This window comes from Acinonyx jubatus, chromosome A2 (assembly GCF_027475565.1).
Source record: "Acinonyx jubatus isolate Ajub_Pintada_27869175 chromosome A2, VMU_Ajub_asm_v1.0, whole genome shotgun sequence".
NCBI classification, from domain to species: Eukaryota; Metazoa; Chordata; class Mammalia; order Carnivora; family Felidae; genus Acinonyx; species Acinonyx jubatus.
Genome location: NC_069383.1, coordinates 21,919,569 through 21,927,449, shown reverse-complemented (window position 1 = coordinate 21,927,449; position 7,881 = coordinate 21,919,569). Strand labels below are relative to the sequence as shown.

Below are 7,881 nucleotides of genomic sequence, written 5' to 3'. Positions count from 1 at the left end.
GTGAGAAAGTCCACAGCTGGGTCCAAAAACTTGTTAGACAGGAAGGCACACTTAATTCTGAATAAGAATGGGAGATAAGTTTTGACTGCTGGATTAGAATCAGATTGTGGTAGAGTTTGAATTCCATTCTAAAGAATTTGGACTTTATTGGGGGAAGGGGTAGCAAAGATAAAGGGTAAACCCATACATGATCAGCTTTGCTAGGATGATTGCTCTGACAAGCACTGAGTGGTATGAGTGGTGAACAGAAAGATAGAAGATGGGAGGACCAGTTAGATCGTGGTAGGGTTTAGACAATAGGAATGGATAAAGAAGGCAAACGCAAGTGACGTTTTGGAGGGAGGATTGACAGGGTTTGGTGACAGTTGGTTTTGAGGTGCACAAGATGACTGAGGTTTTGAGCATTGATGAATCAGAGGATGGAGATGCTAGGAATGTAGGAGGTTTGCTGGGGAAGAGGCCGAGTTTGGTTTTGAGCATATTTCATCTATTCTGAACACATCGGCTAATCATATAAAACAAAAGACAATTCCCGACTCCCCTCTTTTGGAAACCCTTCAGTGCCTTCCCATCTAGCTCAAAATAAAAGAAGTCCTTATGGGGCGCCTGGCTGGCTCAGTCACTTGAGCATCTGACTCTTGATTTAGGCTCAGGCCATGATCCCAGGGTCACGGGATCAAGCCCCATATTGGGCTCCACACTGAGCATGGACCCTGCTTAAGATTGTCCCTCTCTCCTTCTGCTCCTCTCCCCCACTATGAGCATGCTCTCTTTCTCTAAAAGAAAAAAGAAAGTCCTTACAGTGGCTGATAAAGCCTTACATGTCCTGACTGCCCACTTTCCTTTTGGTCTCCTCTCTTTCCACACACCCCTCTTCTCAGCAACAGGAACACTCTGGCCCTCTTGCTGTTCCTCCAGGACTGTTCAATAAACAGAAATCTATCTTAGGGCCTTTCTTGGTGTTTTCTCTGCCGGAAAGCATCTTCTCTCAGATGATTCTTATATCTTGCTTCCTCTCTTCCTTCAGCTCTGACTCAAATGCCATCCTTTTAGAGAGGTCTTTCCTGATGATTCTATTTAAATAGCAACCCCCAGCCCCTTACCACTCTCCCTTCCCTCAGTTTGCTGATCTCCACAGTGCTTATCACCATCTGATATACCATGTATTCACTTGTTTATTATCACATCCTGGAAACTGAAACTGCAAAAAAGAAAAAAAAAATTAATGATGTAATAGGCCACTGTTTTCAAGGGTACACTGAGATTTGTTATTCTCACACGTCATTCTTGGGACTACACCTTGATATAATCCCTTTGAAAAGCAATTTGGCAGTATATATAAAGAGTCATAAAATGTTGATGTCCTGGAACATTTTATGTTTTGAAAATTCTGAAAATCAATTCTAAGAAGGTAATCTAAAGCATGGAAGAGAAAATATACAGGAAAATGTGTATTGATGTGGTATTTATAATATCAAGAAATTGGAAAGAGTCTAAACATCTAACAATACAAGTAAATTACGATTTGTTTATTTAACAATGTATTATTCATATGTTAAAAGATAGTTAGGAAAACCTGGTTAGCAACAAGGAAAATGCGTATGAGACAATCTTATATTTAGGGACACCTGGGTGGCTCAGTCCGTTGGGCGTCCAACTCTGGCTCAGGTCATGATCTTACGACTTGTGAGTTCAAGCCCCATATCAGGCTCTGTGCTGACAGCTCAGCTTTGGATTCTGCTTTGGATTCTGTCTCCCTCTCTCTCTCTCCTCTCCCAGTCACACACTGTCTCTCTCTCTCTCTCTCAAATATAAATAAACATTAAAAAAATTTTTTTAAAGCACAGGGTCACCGGGGTCGCTCAATCGGTTGAGCTTCCAGCTTCAGCTCAGGTCATAATCTCACGACTCCTGAGTTTGAGCTCCACATCACTGGGCTGTGTGCTGACAGCTCGGAGCCTGGAGCCTGCTTCAGATTCTGTGTCTCCCTCTCTCTCTGCCCCTCCCCCACTCATACTCTGTCTCTTGCGCTCTCAAGAATAAACAAACATTAAAAAATATTTTGGGGCGCCTGAGTGGCTCAGTCGGTTGAGCGTCCAACTTCGGCTCAGGGCACGTTCTCACGGATGGCGATTTTGAGCCCCGCGTAGGGCTTTGTGCAGACAGCTCAGAGCCTGGACCCTGCTTCGGATTTGGTGTCTCCCTCTCTCTCTGTCCCTCCCTCATTCGCACTGTCTCTGTCTCTCTCAAAAATAAACAAACATGAAAAAAAAAAGAAAATATTAAAAAAATATTTTAAAAAATAAAAATAAACATTAAATAAATAAATAAATAAAAATAAAAGCACAGAATCCATAATTGTATACAGAATGATTTCAGTCATCTTCAAATATACATACAGAAAATCTAGGAGGAAATAAACTCAATCGCTGATATTAAGTGCATTAGGCGAATGGGATTCTAGGTGGCTTATTTTCTCTAAATCTTTCAGATTTGCTGTATTTGTCCTATCCTTCCTGTAAATGAGGTGATTTTATTTTTAAAGCAATTTTTAAAAAATTTTTTAAATGTTTATTTATTTTTGACAGAGAGAGAGAGAGACAGAGCATGAGCAGGGGAGGGGCAGAGAGACAGGGAGACACAGAATCCAAAGCAGGCTCCAGGCTCCGAGCGGTCAGCACAGAGCCCGACACAGGGCTCGAACCCACAGACTGCAAGATCATGACCTGAGCCGAAGTCGGACACTCAACCGACTGAGCCACCCAGGTGCCCCTAAAGCAGTTTTTTTTTAATCATCAAAAGAAACTGCTGCTACAACCCAACATACTCTCTAGACTGCATTGTTGGGTACCAATGGGAAATGTGAGTTTCCAGGCCCATGGACGCTGTTTAGGACTGAGGGCCAGTGTTTAGGACTGAGGGCCACTGTCACAAATGGCTGGCCCTACAGATCATTAGCCCCCCAATCTCAGCTCCCCCACCTCCTCATTCCTAACTTTTTCCTCTTCTCCACTTGCCTGCATAATTATAGGCTGTGTCCTCCTGTTTGTGATGGTCTCAAGTATGAAACAATGAAAACAGAAAGAGCACAACTCACTCGTGCTTCTTGACAACATTTATATGCATGGACTGAGACTAAGCCACCTCATCCACATCTCCATCTACTTTTTCATTTTTCTTATTGTAGCCTACTCCTTTCCCAATTGGCTGGCATTTAGGGTTCCCATGTGTTCTTCTCCACAGTGCTTATCATCATCTGATACATTATGTATTTACTTGTTTATCGGCACAGCTTAGAAACTGAAATGGCTAAAAAGAAAAAAAAAATTACTCAGTGCCTACCCACTGTCAATTAAACTCTATATATCACCTCATTTTATCCTTTCCATCCAGCAAAACAAGTGTTAGTCCCATTTTAGGGATGAGGAAACTGAGTCTTCAAAAGGTTAGACAATTTGCCCAAGTCCAGTTACCTAGGAGGTTACCAAGTTGAAATTGAAACTCTTATCTTTCTGACCTCAAATCCTATGGCCTTAGCCTGTACATTGATGAACACATCTTAAATATTCAGATAGTCTACATTGATTTATTATATAGAAATCGTCTGGGTGAAATAAACAATTGCATAACTGAATATTTCAACCTGAAACTCTCCGGTGACTGGTGCCTTTGTGTCAGAAGTAACTGGCTCGTTGCTTCAGATTTTTTCTGTAAATGTCCACAGTGTGGACTCGGTAACAGGGTGGGTCTCCATAATGATTTGAGACCCTAAAACCACAAATTTGAAGTATTTTAACTATGTTGGTTATCTGCAGTATTCTAAGTATTTAGTTATTAACTAAAATCTGGGTTTTTTTTTTTGTTTTTCCCCCAATGTTTATTTTTGAGATAGAGAAAGAGAGACAGACAGGGGTGGGGCAGAGAGAGAGAGAGAGAGAGAAACACAGAATTTGAAGCAGGCTCCAGGCTCTGAGCTGTCAGCACAGACACAGGGCTCGAACTCATGGACCGTGAGATCATGACCTGAGCTGAAGTTGGACACTTAACTGACTGAGCCACCCAGCCACCCCTGATTTTATCTGTTTTGATTAATGACCTCACTTGAAGGATTTAGAAGCTCTCCTTTGAAGCCAACAGCAACTTTATTGCTAAAACAAATTAGTTATTAAATATTAAGTTAGATCCTTTCGATTGGTTATTTGGACTTAAGAATTGAAACTATTTTAAAAAATTGTTTTAGGTTTATTTGTTTTGAGAGAGAGAGCATGTGGGGAAGGGCAGAGAGAGAATCCCAAGCATACTCCACGCTCAGCATGAAGCCCGATGAGTCTCAAATTCATGACTCTGGGATCATGACCTGAGCTGAAATCAAGGGTCAGACACTCAACTGACTAAGCCAGCCAGGCACCCCAAGAATTGACACTATTAATAGAAGACATGTAAGATGTCAAAAGGAATGTAAAATCCAGTTATGACTAATACTATTTCAGAGGAAGTTTCTAACAAAAAAAGATATTTTTTGCATTTAATAATCCATTTATTCCAAGTAATACTTTAATAAAGATTCTAAGCAAATTCGTCGTAATGAGACTGAAGGAATTGAATAGCATTTTCCAAGAAATATTGCTCATAATGTTCACCATTATAACAGTTCAACAGTGTTCTTTCTTGTCTGCCTTCTTTGGCTGAAGTCCCTGGTAGAAAAACCTTTCAGCTCCTGACATAGACGTGAGAAGCCATAATGTAATCATCCTCATCATAGCTAACATTTTTGAGTGCTTACTGTGAGTCAGACTTTGCTACATATTGCACTTGATTATTTCATTTTAATGCTCAGAAGCCAGAAGTGTAGGCACTATTGTTATATTCACTTTATAGAGAGATAAAGAAACTGAGGCATAGAAGTATTTAGTGACTTATTCAAGAGACAGCATTTAAAATAAAACACGAGATGTCATATTGGTTGTTTTGCTTCCTCTATGACCTGAGAAAATCACATTTTTAAAAAGGAATACCAAGTTTGACTTTACAGCTTTTGTGTTAAAAGGAAAAGCGAATGGCTTTTTGAATTGCCACGGCTGTTGTGCAGTGATTAATTCCACCGGAGAAGTGGTTCCATGAGAGTTGAAATTTTAGATCTAAACGTCTGAGAGTGAGTTTTCCTTGGGTCATCTATGCTTTTCTCGTGACCCTTTGCTCCATCAGTCTGCACTACAAACTTCCCTTCACTGTAAGAAAGTTTTTCTCTCTGTGGGTTTTTAAGCTGGTGGAGCTGTCCTTGGTCTGAGAGGTCCCAGAAGAAAAGTTTTGCCTGGGCTCTCTGACCTGTCACAGAAGTGCTGCACTTCTCAGCTGACGTGTAGAAATCTACCAGCCCGCCACATAGGAAATATTGGGGGAAATTCTTAGGAGGGGCCATGGAAACTCTAAAGGAGGCCATTACAGTACGTTTGTATGTTTCTCTCCATTTAAGCACAGCTTTCCCACCATAGACAGGACATGGAAAATCGAGTTCACTTACTCAGTAAACTAGTTTGGATGCCTACTTTGTGCATAATACAGTTCTAAACACCACAAAAGATATAGATAACCTCCCGCCCTCAAAGACTTTGCATTCCAGTGAGAAGACTTTTACACATAAGGAAGTTAAAAAACCCAATATCATAGAGGTGAATCAGGAGACAATAGAGTGCCATGGGTGTCAGGAGTAAGAGGTTCAAGGCAGGGTAATGGGGGAGGCGGAGAGAGGCTATAGCAGTGAGGGGGTTCTCAGGGGAGAGCAGGAATTTAATAGTGGCCTCGAGGAGGAGGAACCTAGCCACAGAACAGACTGTAGAGTTCAATTCCGCTTACTTAAAAACAAAATCAACAAAAATTGTATTTGTATATTAAATGCAGAGAGAAAGAGTTGGAAGGATAGCTAGCAAATTGGGAGGAGAGGAGTGCCAGTGGCAGATAGTGGGGAGTGGAGGGAAGGGCTAGAATTCATGGGGACTTTCAGTTTGTACTGTATATATACCTCTATGTTGGTTGAAGAGCTTTCCAAGGAGAATGTGGTCATGCATTATTTTGTGTACCTAAAAAATACAAAACTGACAAAAAGAATGAATAAGAGCTGAGTTTACAGAGCAAAAAGCAAAGAATATTCCAGGTGAGAAGAGCAGTCTGAGTCAACTCACGAAGGCGGGAAGGTACAGGATGTGTCTGGAGAAGAGTGAGGATGTGAGTGGGACCAGCACAGAAGGGATGGATGTAGCAGAAGCTCAGATTGGGGCCAGTGGTCAAAGGCTATGAATGCACAACCTGGGAGTGTGAGCCTTTCACCTTCGGCCAGAAGCAATGAAAAGGGTCTTGGAAGGATTTGGTTCAGGGTTGATTAATCCAGCTGCACAAAGATTCATTAATTAGTGATCACACTTGAATACCCAGCAAAGTTATAGGATATGGATTCAAATGTACCTATCTTGCACACCATGAAAAACCATGGAAATGCCTCTGGTAGCAAGAAAGGCTCTGACTTAGGCAAACCTGTGGTTAGACTTTTCAGGAACCACTGAAAGATGGAAATGCTGTCAAATGCAATTGGGGAGCAGCCACGTGTGCTTGATCCACAGGATTAATTTCACCATAAATCTTTGTGTAATGTTTGACATCTATGATGAATAATTCAAATATATGAGGGAGATTTTGATCCCTAGCATATGAGAAATGACTGAATCAAATTTGTAAAATTTGAGTAAAAATTACTTGATTTTAAAAATGAAATCAGATGCATTCTGTAATATGGTGTTTGTTTTAGTTAATTTGTCTTTTCCTTGCATGAATTGGTGAAATCAATATTTTCTTTAAACTTGTGTTTCTGATGATAGCACTGCTCCAACACTATATATGTACACATTGCATTTTACTCACACTCCCACATAGAGATATTCATACAACAGACACAATGTGACAAAAATCTATAGCTACCTGGGAGTGGGGAAGGAACCCTCCCACAAGCCAATCTTAAAGGAACATTAAATCTAATATGAGGAAAAATACTGTAGCTAGTTGAATCTTGAGTCATGCATTGTGACTCATTGTAAATGATTGGATTCTGGGTGAGATATTGACCAGCAAGTGGAAGGGAAGCACATCCCGGTCCCAGAATGATGATGCTAGTTAGGTTTGTAAAATACTTGGCCGCCTACTGCAAATTATCTTGTAACCCGAGTGATGCTTGAGGAAGAAACTGACAATTACATGTAATTTTCACTTTTCACCTTTCTTCTTGTTCAAACTCTAAAGACTTTTAATCCGCATCTTTTGCCCCACAACCCCACCGACTCGATCTGTTCCTGTTCAGAGGCAGATGGAGTTCTTAATAGGCATAACTGAGTTCCCTGCCTGACGCAGGGAAAACAACAGGGGACAAGATAGGTTCAAAAAAGCTTTACAAGTTACGTGAGGAAGACAATTTGGGGGATGATAAAAAAAATCCTTTAAAAATATCTAGACCAGAAAAAGAATTCCTTTTTTAAAAAATTTATTTATTTTTTATTATTTTTTTAAGGCTTATTCATTTTTCAGAGACAGAGAGAGAGAGAGAGAGAGAGAGAGAGAGAGAGCGTGAGTGGGGGTGGGGCAGAGAGAGAGGGAGACACAGAATCCAAAGCAGGCTCCAGGCTCTGAGCTGTCAGCACAGAGCCTGACGCGGGGCTGGAACTCACGGACCGTGAGATCATAACCTGAGCCGAAGTCGGACTCTTAACCGACTGAGCCACCCAGGCGCCCCCAGAAAAAGAATTCTTCTAATCATTTTAAAGTAGTTCTTAACACTGATTCCATCAAGTCAATCTGGTAAGTATGTACTACTATCTGCCAAGTTGAATAAAAAAACAA

General features: G+C 40.9%; 1 protein-coding gene across 1 annotated transcript in view; it reads left to right on the top strand.

Annotated features, from left to right (window-relative positions):
* Positions 1 to 7,881, top strand: part of MKLN1 (muskelin 1) — a 372,917-nt gene that overhangs the window by 42,194 nt on the left and 322,842 nt on the right. The gene's annotated exons all lie outside the window — the stretch shown is intronic.